Genomic DNA, 12,953 nt, shown 5'->3' with positions numbered 1-12,953 from the left:
CGGTTGTTGTCAAAGTAGCGACGCATTAGGCCTAAGGCTTAACAAAGCCGCCTGTCGCACGTTGAGGGACACAACCTGGTGGACCGTGGTGTTGAGATGTCGCACATTGCTTCCCTCATTAGTTCACCTTGCACGAATTGAAATTACTCGTTCGACTCAAGAGAGCAAGCTTCGTTCACGTGAACTTAGCATCTGAAATGCCACCCGAAATTTTGCTAGCCGAATTGAACATCGTACCACGTGGGCGATGCGTATGCCGAATTCCTCTCCCTTGCACTACTTTAGTGTTTGTCGAGTGCGTTGAGTGTACGCAGCGTGAGCGGAGTCACCCCTGGTTTGCTGTCACCTGCACATCGTCAGCACTGCTGCCCCGGACTACAATCGAGCTACCCCAGGCGATGCAGATGCCTGTGGCCAGTTCGGCGCAGCGATTTCGGCGGCCGCCTGTGTCCGGCTCGTTCCCCTCGGCGGCTGGGAAAAGAGCCGGCAGTCACCAACGCCTACAGCGGCTCTCGCCGGCAGGGCGCGTCGGCGCGAGCGAGGCTTGCTCGTGCCGACTTCTGCGTCGCCGTTTCCGGAGTCATGGGCTGGAGTCGTGCCGTCGAATCTGCAGACGTGGTGCTGTGACCAACGGACGCCAGCGGTGCACCCCAGAGACATTGTCGGCTCGCATGTTGTGGAAAACGTGTGGACATTTCCTCGGCGGCGGCCACTGTCGCATGTACTAACTCTTGTTCGCGACGCGCGCGTTGTTAGACCTTGTGACATGCTTCGCCGGAGTATGTGTAGTGATTTAAGGTTGGGGGGATGTGGGGATGCGCAACTCTCACGCGTCCCCTGATGTTGTTTTCCCCGCATGTCTCCTGTAGTCCGGCTTCTCTGCGTGGCTAAGCCCGGCGGTGGTTGCGGCGCGTTACGAGAGATGGCGCCAGTGTCGCGATGCTAAGCGGGGTCACTTGGGAGAGAAAGGTCGGAGGAGCCCTCTTTGGCTTGGGATCGGCGGCCAACACGCACGAACGCTTTGCGCGTGCGCCGGGCCGCTTCGCGCGACCGTCGCGCGAGGCTAAGAGCAGGACACCGGTATGGACGAACACGGATCGTTCGAGCGCGCCACCGTTCGCGTGACTACACGTGAACGACTAGGCGATGGTGTCATAGAATGGGGCGAACGTATTCGATCGCTATCGGGTCGCGGTGAGTCGGACTTCCTTGATTTGTCGCGCGCCCGTGTGAATGTTCTATTGGTAGCAATTCGGCTAGTATGTATTAGTGTATGAAAAGTGCAATAAATGCCCTTTTGATTGTCTGCACTACTGCGTTGTCGTTCCTTTGTCCCAAGGGCACATGTGTGAGACCCCACACGTGAAATCATGGTCGCCCGCCGCCATCCACTCTGCGTACAGCCTCCGAACGTTGTCCTTGAACGGTTTGTTCAGTGATACGTCTAGAGGCTGTAGCAGCGACGTTAGACCCCCAGGGGTCACTGCAAGTTCCGTGCGCCGCTCCTTAAGTTCAACACGGACACTGTCGACGAGATGGCCTCGAAAACTATCCAGCACAAGCAGTGAAGGAAGCAGAAGCGCTCCTGCTCTTCGTCTCCAGACCATCCTAATCCAGTCTACCATGAGTTCTGCCGTCATCCACCCTTTCTCTTGAGCGCGGATGTGGATCCCACGTGGAAACTTTCCCTTTGGAATAGTTTTCGACTTTAGAATAACATATGGCCGTGATGCCCGTCTGCCGTCACTGCGAGCATCACGGTGCATCGCTGCTTCTCTGCACCACACGTTTTTACGAGGACACTCCGAGCACCTTTTCGTTGATGGTAGTGCTTCGAGGCATGTCGAATGTCAAAGATGTTTGGTCCGCGTTGCCTATTTGTGACAACAGGAAGCCGTTCTTCTCGCGTATTCTTGTGACAAACCTATGGAAGTCGATGACTTTGTCTTCGTATGCGGATGGGAGTCACTGGCACAACGACGTCCGCCGCCTCAGTGATAGTCCATTTCGCCGCATGAAGCATGTAGTCCAGCCGGAACTAGCACGGAAGTCCTTTGTGGCAATTCCCAGCTTCCGGGAAATTGTGCGTGCCTGCGTCTGTATCATTTCTAATGACACTGCGCAACCGTCTTTGCGCATGTCCCTCACGTATTCGATGACTGCCTTTTCAACGTGAGGGAACTTGCCAGTTTTGGGTCCGCGGAAAGCCCGGCGCGTGCTGTTGGTAGCCATGAGCTTCTCACGCTGATTTTTCCAATACCTAATTCTGATTTCATCAACGCCGAAATGCCTGCCGGCAGCGCGGTTGCCGTGCTCGAGCGCGTAATCAACCGCCTTCAGCTTAAACGCGGCAGTGAAACTCGAACATTGCCCCATCGTGAACCGGCACTCAAACAAACAACCACAAAGCAAGCCACCACGTTACAGAATGGTGAAAAAGCGCGGCGATGGCGGCGACGCGGGTTTTTCAGGAAATATAGGAACGCGTCGGCAGCTTGTTGCTGCGGGATGACAACAAGTCAGCCAACAGGCGGCTGCCGCTGTAACACTGCGGGATATCAAAACCACGTGATCAAAACAAACATGGCGGCTGACGGAGCTAAGCGAACACGTTTTTTCTCGTGAGTCATGGAGGTCGTGAGTGCGTCACGCGCATGAAAACAGTTTCTTCCGTCGAAATAATGAATTATTTCGTTTAAATCGGTAAATTTGCGGCAAGAGCATAGCCATGTCCGCTTTTAGAGGACAGAAACAGAGATGGGCGCGTTCAGCTGCCACAGACGTAGAAACACATGGCAGGCATGTGGTGAAAACTACGGCATTTGTGTTTACTGCTATGCTAATACGGCACGTTTCCGCCAAGGGTGGGCAAAAATTAGGAATCTTTTTGGTGTGTGCAGTTCACTTGGTGAGTCTTGAAGAGTTATTTACGTAACGTTCGACAGATGGTAAACATGATGGCCATCAGCTAGACTTGGCATACGACATATCGCTGCGGCAAGTTTGGGGTGTGATCATTACGCGGGGGGAAAAAAATAGAATTTTTACGACAAAATTTAGGGGTGCGATCATTATGCGAGTAAATACGGTATTACAGAGTGGACTTTCCCTCTGCAAGTGTTACTTATTGCACGCAACAATAAACATTGTTAGAGTTGACACTGCTGGTTGCCTTATTCGCCCGAATCCAACACAGCTGTGATTACATGCACTACGGGTTGGGGAGTACCACGAAACGACTGTGCGTGGCTAGATCTGGAGCTCCCCTTTAGCCCTAGCCTTGAGCAGAGCATACCCCCCCACAATCACCCAGGTGAAAATTTCCAACTGGGATCCAACTGGGGTCAGCTGGGATGAAATGGTTCCAGCTGAAAACCAGGTGGTCCCAGTTACACACCAACTGGTCCCACTTGGAAAGCGACTGGGTGGCAACTGGTTCCAGCTGGGATCCAACTGGAACAATTTCCAGTTATACTGGGAGTGACTGGACCCAGTTGGGATCCAACTGGAACTTTGACCAATTGTACTGGAATCAACTGGTTCCAGTTGGATTCCAACTGGAACTTTGACCAGTTGTATGAGAAGCAACTGGAACCAACTTAAACATTGCCCAGTTGTACTGGTAGGAACTGGTTCCAGTTTGGATACAAATGAAATGGTGGCCAGAAGTTTAACTGAAAGCAAGTAACATGCAGTGCTTGCTAAGACAGCAGCATATATACTTATACTGAGCAATTAAGTTTAGCAGTTTGAGCCACCTTAGCAAAAATTCTAATATAAGTTTGTATTAATTAGTCTAATACAGTTTTGTATTAGTTGTACAAGTTTTGTATTAGATCAATAGAAATTTCTATTATTCGTACTGATTTACCTGTAAGACCAATAGGCACGGTGTATTATACTTATTAGTCTTATACAAGCGGTGTTGCGTGTCTACTAGTTTCTCTATTAGACTAATAGGTCCTATTGGCCTTATGCAGATTGTTGCTGGTCTGATACAACGTGTATTGCTTGATTCCACAGCTCTTGTTTGCTGGTGAAAGTTAATTGATAAAAAATACTAGCGGACCGCTTGCTTGCATGGAGAGGTGTTTCTAATTAATCACTGAATAATTAAAAATTCTGATGTACAATTGTGCAGCAGATTGCGTTCGCACGTTTGCATTAGTTTCAGCGCACTAAGCTAGAACTGGCCATCTCTCAGCGACATACACAAAAACGACGTGCGCCTACATGGTCTTGCCAATTTTGCTTCACTGAGCCTCGTCGCGATGAGTCGTTGAGGAAACAGCTAATGTTTACAGCACAGCGAATACTTCGATCCACATGAAAAAAAAAAAGAAAAAAAAAAAACGGAACAACCAGCCGTAATCTGCAAGGCAGATAGATCGCGGTGCCCAGTGAGCTTACGAACGACGGTGCAATAGCAGCAACCATATTTATTTGCCACTGAAGTTTCGGCAGTGTCGTATTTTCTATTGAAGTGCGCATAAAATAAATGTTAAACTTTTAATCTAAATTGCTAACTTGATACCGCATATAAAAGGCCGCAATATTTATTGACATTAAAGAGCAGTATCGAAGAGAAGGGAACACGGCGGGCGGGAAGGACATAAAACTGCGACCGTAGTCAGCCGTAGTTGCGCACAGCACATGTGCAATGGCGGCTGCCATGTCAAGGCGAGGCGTCACGCGAGGCGTGCGTGCGTGTTAGTGAATGAACGATGTGTTTTTAAGGAACCCGTGGTGTGAGCGACTGCGCAGTCTCGACGTACAGTAGTATATTTGGATAGTTTTATCTAGGGCTGCTTTTGTGACTTCAAAACAACGCAAGGCAACTATTTCACCCCTGTCCTTCGCGGCTTTGTGGATCTATCAGCATGTATCGATGTGCAGTGTTTTCCCCGGCGCCGATTTACCATTTCGAGGTAATTATACTTCTTATTTATGCTTCTATAGCACAGTATGAAGTGTTTTCTTTTTTTTTTTACCCTGACAGTGGACGTAAGTACTTCTGTGCAGTGCCGTTGGGCCGATTGCTGTGTGCGTTGCAGCAATGACATGCCTGTTTCCGACAACGAGCTGTGCAAGATTTCTGTCTAGAGTTCCTTATATCTGCCGACTGTTTCGACGGAACACACATGTTATGTTGATTTTGTGTGCTTTATAATTGTCCTGTCGTGTCACATGGCGTCATTTTTTATTATGATAAACATTTTGAGCTGGCACATATCACACTGTCCTAAAATTAGTTTGGTAATTGCGGAGCCACATTATTCTAATGTAGAAGCAAATTCAATGCATTGGTAACCCCGCTGTTACGTCGCAACTGTGGGACCGTTCCCGCATCATACGTTGCGAACTGCCACACCGCGCCGGCCCGAGCGGCCATTTTGACTTTTCATGTCGCTTGGCTTGGTTGCTTGACGATGGCATTGGCCGCCCAAAGTGCTGGGGGCGACATTTATTACGTATTTTCGGTTTCCGCCAGCAAAAGTATGGCCTTTGATATCCGCTTTTGCTATCTAAAGATGTCTATGACGCGTTGCGGCCCTAAAATTGGTTTTGGCTCATAGATGTTCCGTATAAAGTCCAAGGGCGATAACGCCGTCGCCGCGCGCCGTATGCTTTCTTTCGCGCGCGAGACGCAGTCGTCGGCTCCCCTCGCACGCTTTCACTCGCACATACAGCATACGTCGCCGCGCGCCGTGTGCTGCATGTGCGAGTGAAAGCGTGCGAGGGGAGCCGACGACCGCGTCTCGCGCGCGAAAGAAAAGCAGGGAGGAAACGCGCCTCCTTCCGTTGCGCTCGAGGCACCGGCGAGGGAGCGAGGGGGGGGGGGGGGTAGCGGGCAGCGTTGTGCTCTGGCATCATACTGCGCGGCGGCGCGCGCGCGGTCCCGCGGGCCGTATCTTGAAAGCGATCTGCGTGGGGGCAGATTCTACGCAGTGTAGGTGCGTCGGCGGCTCGTGGCTTTGTGCGTGCTGCGTGTTCTCGGCGCTCAGTTTGGGTTGAAGCGATAGACAACAGCACGAAGGTCACTTCGCTCGCTTCTGCAGCGGCGCTTAACTGCGCGTGTCCGCGCTCATCGAGTGTGATGTGTTCATGTTTGCCTGTGGGCGCTGACACCATGTTTGTTAATTAGTTAATAACCGAATGTTTACAAGTTTATACAGACGATAAATACTATTCTTACTTTGTATAGCTCATCGCAATCGATACTTCGGCTGTCGGGCGAAACTACTTTTTGTCGCACGTAAGAATTAAAATAATATTGTGTGCAGTTCAACACTACTCCCATTTCTCAATTTTTTTTGTTTCCTGGCTCTTGCGTTTCCCGGCTCTTACGTTTTTTTTTTTTTACGGTCCCGTGAAAAACGTAACAGCGGGGTTCTACTGTATTGCCAGCTTAAACGTTTAGTGGTAGAACTGGCACCCCTGTTTTTAACTGCTCCTATATGTGTGCATTTTTGTGCGCAGGTTTTTTAGCCACTTCCTCAAAAGGATGTCCATTGGTCGAAGTCAACGAAAAGCTCTCAATCAAGATTGCTGACCTGACGAAGATCTCGAAAGAGGAATCTGTTAAAATACGTACATGCTGTGCTAATAAATGCTTCTAGCAATTTTAGCAATTTTACGTGTTTTTCGTTATGTATCTGGTACATTGCAACATTTTCTTTCACACCAATAGACCTATTAGACTAATACACTAATATACCTAATAGACTATTAGTTTCAATAACCTAATAGGCTATTCATTTTTGTATTAGAATTTTTGCTAGGGAATTAAGTAATGACAGCTGAACTGCCTTAGTTGTGTGAAATCCATCAGCAGAATACACTTTTGGTAGGCTTCTGCACGGGCCAGTTGCAATGGGAATCAACTGGGAATTGTTCCATAAACCAGTTTAACTGGAACCAGTTGCATTCCCAGTTGGAAATTTTCACCTGGGCATTCTTAATTGTTTGCATGATTTGAGCTCTTTAACTTGTTAACATTTGTTTCGTTAAGCATAACAACAGTCAATAAGCTTCACAAATACATTACTGCACAATACAGAAAAAGTTGATGCTATCTTTGAAAAGAGGAAAAACCAGATGCTATGTCCCACAGTAGCTTAAAGGGACACTAAAGGGAAAAATTATTTCTTCTGTATCAGTAGATTATCCTTCCACAACACCGAAAACACGACCCTTATCACGAGAACCCCCTTGGTAAGCCAGAAAGAAACGAAAGACACGGAGACGAGTGGCAATGCCACCTTGAAGTTCCCGCACCAGCTCACCGTGACGTCATGGAATTTGACAGCGTCTTTTAGGCCTCAGTTAATTCTTTAGGGGTAAAGATTGACTACATTGTGTTCTAAAGGAGCTCAATACTGAATATGACAATTTTCGCAACCTTTTACTAAGCCAACGTGGCCCAAATACGAAAAATTACTTTAGAAGTAGTGACGTCACACAAGGAGAGGCTGGGCCTCGGTCAGGTGTTGCAAAACACCTTTAGCACAATCTTCATTTGTTTGCAACATGCAAGAGTTCTACTGGGGAGCGATCTTGTACACGTTCCAAAATTTGATCATCACGGTTCAAATTGACCAATCGTGTGCGGCCCGATGGAACGGACTGCCTCCGTTCCATTTTGGAACGCGTACAAGATCGCACCCCTGATAACAGCAGATTCAATTCAATGCAAAGGCAATTGAATTTGCTCACTAGTGTTTCAATTCTCAAAGTGAAAATGCTCGACATTTAGCATTAGCAAAGGTGGATGAGGTTTTAGCACATTGTAACAAGAGTGCTGCGGAACAACTATGCACTGGGACAAATCGGCGGTACGGAAGAGGTCCCGTCGGCCACTGTAGTCTGCAAACACTGCGTGAAATACATGAAGCTGCTATCGACGGGAGACCATCAAAACGAGTGTATGGCTAGCATTCTCCTGAAGACACCTACAGGTCGGCTGAAGTGATACCTGGCATGACCCCCAGGTGCCCAGTGAGTACTGCTCATGGCACGGTGACAGTGTTGAGCATGCCTAGTCCTGTTTAGTCATGTGCTGTGGGATGTCGAGACTCAAAGCTGTCACAGAACAAGAATCCTGACAGTTCCCCTGTGGGTTTCACCTCCCTCAATGAATTAAGCATATTGATAAAACAAAGTATGTTTTGCACTTACCAGCATTAAAGAACTTTTTTGTTTAGATTTTGTTCACCTCAAGCTCAGGGGTCAACTTACATTCCGCACTGATCTATACTCACGTTCTTACACTAATATACTGATTTAGGCATAACCAAGAGACTCGCTGGGCTTAACATTAGTGTAGAGCAACATAAGGTCTACAACAATACCAGGACAAGAGGGCTCTGGATTAAGCTCTACCACCCGAGGTGCTTCAATATGCTCAGTTGAGCAGCATTTTTACATTTTGCCCCAATCAGAATGTGGACAAGAAACACAAACCTGCTAATTTGTCCTCGGCAAAAGAATGTCATACACACTTGAGCAGGTCGTACCAAGGTAGGTAGACTTGGCCATTAACCACAAACTCACACAAGCAAACAAAAGTAAGTGAAGTGCCGGTCACTGCCCACCTGAGGTGGAGCTTGACTGATTCACAGCCTCCGTAGTCTGCACGCTCCTCGACTCGCTCCATGCTTTCAAGGAGCACCCGACAGACTTGTCAGCCAGAGGCAAGCTGCACTGCAGGCCAACCTCAGCCTGACCGGCGATCTTGGAAAGGGCGTGGCATGCCGTTTTGGCAGCATTGATGCATTCACCAAGGCTCATCGCATTTGTGAGGCCTACAGAAAGTAATTGGAGTGGTTAGAGTCCTGTTACAGCATCAAGAACAAGAGGTAAATACAACAATAGAATAAATTAATGCAGGGGCACTTTACAAAGTATAGCAATGGACCACAAAATAACCCTTTCGATTCAGTACTCCGGAAGGCGCTACAAGGGCCAATGCACACTGAATACGCGAAAGCAGGGCAACCTCTTTTCTGTAGAAGGCTTACGACAGTAGAACATATTTCAGACACTTTTTTATGTTTAGGTTGGCCCGTTTCCTATTAACTAATTTGGTCTTTCTCTCTTCAAATTGAGAACAATCCTAGACCTCACTAACCTATGATCACTACCATTTACCCTACCTAACGCTTCTACATCCTGCACTATGCTAGGGTTAGCACAGAGTATGAAATCTATTTCATTTCTTGTTTCCCCATTAGGGCTTTTCCAGGTCCACTTCCTGTTATTGTGCTTCTGGAAGAAGGCATTCATAATTTGGAGGCGATACCTCTCCCCGAACTCTACCAACATCTCTCGTCTACTATTTCTAGAGTTGATGCCATAGTTGCCAGTCCACCTATTCTCCCACCCAATTTCCTCCCACCGTTGCATTAAAGCCACCCATGACTACAGTATACTGAGTTTGCACCTTTCTCACTGCTAATTCAACATCCTCATGAAACTGCTTTATTTGTCCATCATCATCATTGGAGGTTGGATAGGTTTGTGCTACCTGTAATCTAAATCTCCTATTAAGTTTTATTACGACGACTGCTACCCTTTTATTAGAACTGTCGCATTGTAGTGACAGTGAACAACCACAGTGGCACAACGCGTTGGGCAAACCTGTGGCCAGCAAAACAGGTACCACTCAACACAATGACCGCGGCGAGCACACTCATCAATCGTCGAAATCCGATCGGCGAATCAAGTACATCAACTTTTATACATGACTCGTTGAAGGGTCCAGCGTAATTGCTGGTGCCTTCATGGCTTCCAGAAAGTACTACACAATTCGTGTCACACATATATTCTGATTAGACAAGGTTCGGTGATAACAGACAGCGGAGAGAATCAGCGATAACATACGAGAAACTTCCGATACAGAAAGGTGTGTCTTAAGCTGAGTGACAACATTTTAACAGAGAAACATGAAAAACATTTAACAACATCAAATATTTACACGAATGTCAATATTGCAGAATTAATCAATGTTGCCCGCTATGTCCTTATGAATTACAAATCATACTGTAGCGACGGGACTATCCTCTCCAGAGCCGGTGAAGAAGACTGCTCACGTGCATGTAGCGCAAAAAAAAACATGAGAGGGCACGGCACGCATCTGTTGAACAACATGGCTAAGGCTCTGCTTATGCCTACTCAGGTTATGCTGTGGGTTGCTACCTTTACATCACCGTCCTTCTTTGGACCAGTTTTCTTTCTGGAACATCGACAGATCGACATGACAGCGTGCTAACTACTGGAGGATCGTCAATCGCAGTGTGACGTCATCAACGGCGGATCTACTAAAGCAGCAGCGCGACAACGATTTCTTCAGAGGGCATGGCACGCATCTGTTGAACAACATGGCTAAGGCTCTGTTCGATGGCTCTACGCAGCATAACCTGCGTAGGCTTATGCCTACGCAGGTTATGCTGTGGGTTGCTACCTTTACATCACCGTGCTTCTTTGGACTAGCTTTCTTTCTGGAACATCGATAGATCGACATCAATCGCAGAGTGTGACGTCATCAACGGCGGATCTACTAAAGCAGCAGCGCAGCAACGATTTCTTCAGAGGGCACGGCACGCATCTGTTGAACAACATGGCTAAGGCTCTGTTTATGCCTATGCAGGTCGGTTACCTTCCAAATGTCGTTTGTTTTAGAAGTGATGACCAATTTTTGTTAGTAGTGCCGTGCCCTGGCAGATGTTTTATTATTCTTTGCCAGTGTTGTTCTGTGATTTTGATTCTGTTGTCTGGGGACATTGAGGAAAACCCTGGGCCAACGAATGCGCAAATGCTGCAAGCAATTGTAGACAATCAAGCTGCCTCAGATCGTAAAATAGACACTATTAAGGAAGAAATCACTGAACTGAACACCCAAACAGAACGATTAAGCGGATATCTTACAGTAATTCAGGAGATGAACAAACGAATCGAAAATCTAGAACATATCGTGCAGTAACAAACCGGAAAGCTTGCAGACTACGAAAACCAATGTCGGCACAATAATCTCTTGGTTTTTGGCGTCCCTGAAAGTGAAGGAGCCTCCGTGAATGAGTTAAAGGAAGCCATAGTACGTAACCTTTTTAAAGAAACACTTGGTGTTGAAGTCAAAACAATTGAAAAAATTCACCGGCTTGGCAAAGAAAGACCAGATAGGACTAGGCCCATATTTATGAAGTTTTATGATTATCATGAGAAAGAAAGTGTTCTACAAAACTGCAGGAAACTGAAAGGAACATCTATAACCGTTAGTCACGACTACGCCCGCGAACAGTAGAAATAAGGCGCAAATTATGTAAAAGTTCAGCTTCAGAACGGGCAAGCGGTGCTAAGGATATGCTGGTGCATGATAAATTAGAATAAATGGTCGCTTATATGGGTGGGATATCAACAAAGATGAACAATATTTGTGTCGAAGCCACAACGATAACAGAAAACAGATGGATGCCTCTGGGGCTGCTGCCGCCGTCTTGCGCAGTACTCTGGAAGATCGCACGTCGTGCGACGTACTACGGACACCAGAGTCATCACCGCAGGCATAGCTCAGGCTTCTTTTATTGAATGCCAGAAGCATTGTGAATAAGGGAACTGCACTTGAATATATTTTTCTTTCGAGAAGCCCACATGTAATGGCCATAACCGAAACATGGCTACACAATGGTGTTACTGATGACTGCGTCGTGCCGGAAGGCTACAAGATGTTTAGATCAGACAGGGACTCGTGAGAGGGCGGAGTTGCTATAATCGTCAAAAATTCTATTGTGGCAACGGCAGTTCAAAGCAGTGTCCCAGAAACAGCCGTGGTGTAAAATAAATGTTTCAAACACTGTGTACCTTGTTGGGGTTGTGTATAGACCACCCGCTACAGCACCCGAGTTTCTTGACGAGTTGAATAGTTTTCTTTGTGGTCATGTAAATGGGAGCACCAGGCTTACACTGACTGGAGACTTTAATATACTGCATATAAATTGGTCTGCTTTCTTGCTTGGTCACATTGAGACTGACTGTGGTGAAAAGATGTTAGAAATAATGTTTGCTCAGAACTTAAAGCAAATAGTCGGTGAATATACGAGAGTAACGCCTTTGTCTATGTGGATAATGGACTTGGTGTTCCTATCAAATAAAATAGATGATTATGAGATGTGCGTTGATGATGGTATTTCTGATCACAAAATGGTTTCTGTTACCATTCCATTAGATGTGCCGCGAATTAGAGCTTATAGGACTGTACAGGTGAAGGATTACGCGAATGCAGACGATACTTCCATTCTCGACGCACTAGGGTATTCATTTAGCCAATTCCAGCATATATCCGAGCAGGAAACTGTAGAAGAGTTATCGCAGCGCTTCAAAGGTATCAAACATTGCATTGACGAATTTATTCCTAGCAGACAGAAGAAAATAAAGAAGTGTAATCCCTGGATAACGCGAGATATTGTTCATAAGAAGCAGAAATTAAACAGACTGTGTCATAGAAGGCATGACTCAAAGGAAATAACACAAGGATGCGCTGTTGGCATCTAAGCACAACTTTTTTCATAACAAGCTCAGTAGCTTTCTTAAGCATTCCCCTAGAAAGTTTTGGCTTTATATGACTGATAGGCGGGAGAACATTATGGAACTGAAATGTGGAAATGAAATTCTGACGCAAAAAGCTGACATTGCAGATAGTCTGAACGGTTTCTTTCAGTCAGTTTTCACAAGACGCAAGAGCGGCCAGGAACACGGAAGTGTGACGTGCTACTTACCTGAATCGATGGGAGATATTATCAGCCAAGGAGTATTTCAGCAGCTCCTGTCTCTTGATTCTAAAAAGGCGAGTGGGCCCGATGAAATACCTACCATTTTTTTTTAAACGTCATGCGGAATGGATATCGCACTACTTGACAATTATTTTACAGAAATTCCTTTTCACTCATTCGGTACCATCT

At 46.7% G+C, this 12,953-nt stretch overlaps 2 protein-coding genes and 1 long non-coding RNA gene across 3 annotated transcripts in view; 1 reads left to right on the top strand and 2 right to left on the bottom strand.

The window, feature by feature from the left end:
* Nucleotides 1-12,953, bottom strand: part of LOC119453871 (zinc finger protein 675-like) — a 2,199,134-nt gene that overhangs the window by 357,682 nt on the left and 1,828,499 nt on the right. The window lies entirely within an intron of this gene.
* LOC119454549 (gastrula zinc finger protein XlCGF57.1-like) overlaps nt 1-12,953 on the bottom strand; it is a 1,708,166-nt gene that overhangs the window by 230,595 nt on the left and 1,464,618 nt on the right. The gene's annotated exons all lie outside the window — the stretch shown is intronic.
* Nucleotides 4,777-6,637, top strand: LOC125945274 (uncharacterized). Its single transcript, XR_007466771.1, has 2 exons — nt 4,777-4,928; nt 6,481-6,637. It is a non-coding gene; the product is annotated as an uncharacterized LOC125945274 (long non-coding RNA).

This window comes from Dermacentor silvarum, chromosome 5 (assembly GCF_013339745.2).
Source record: "Dermacentor silvarum isolate Dsil-2018 chromosome 5, BIME_Dsil_1.4, whole genome shotgun sequence".
Taxonomy (NCBI): Eukaryota; Metazoa; Arthropoda; class Arachnida; order Ixodida; family Ixodidae; genus Dermacentor; species Dermacentor silvarum.
The sequence above is the reverse complement of the archived record's forward strand: the minus strand, read 5'-3'. Positions and strand labels throughout refer to the sequence as shown.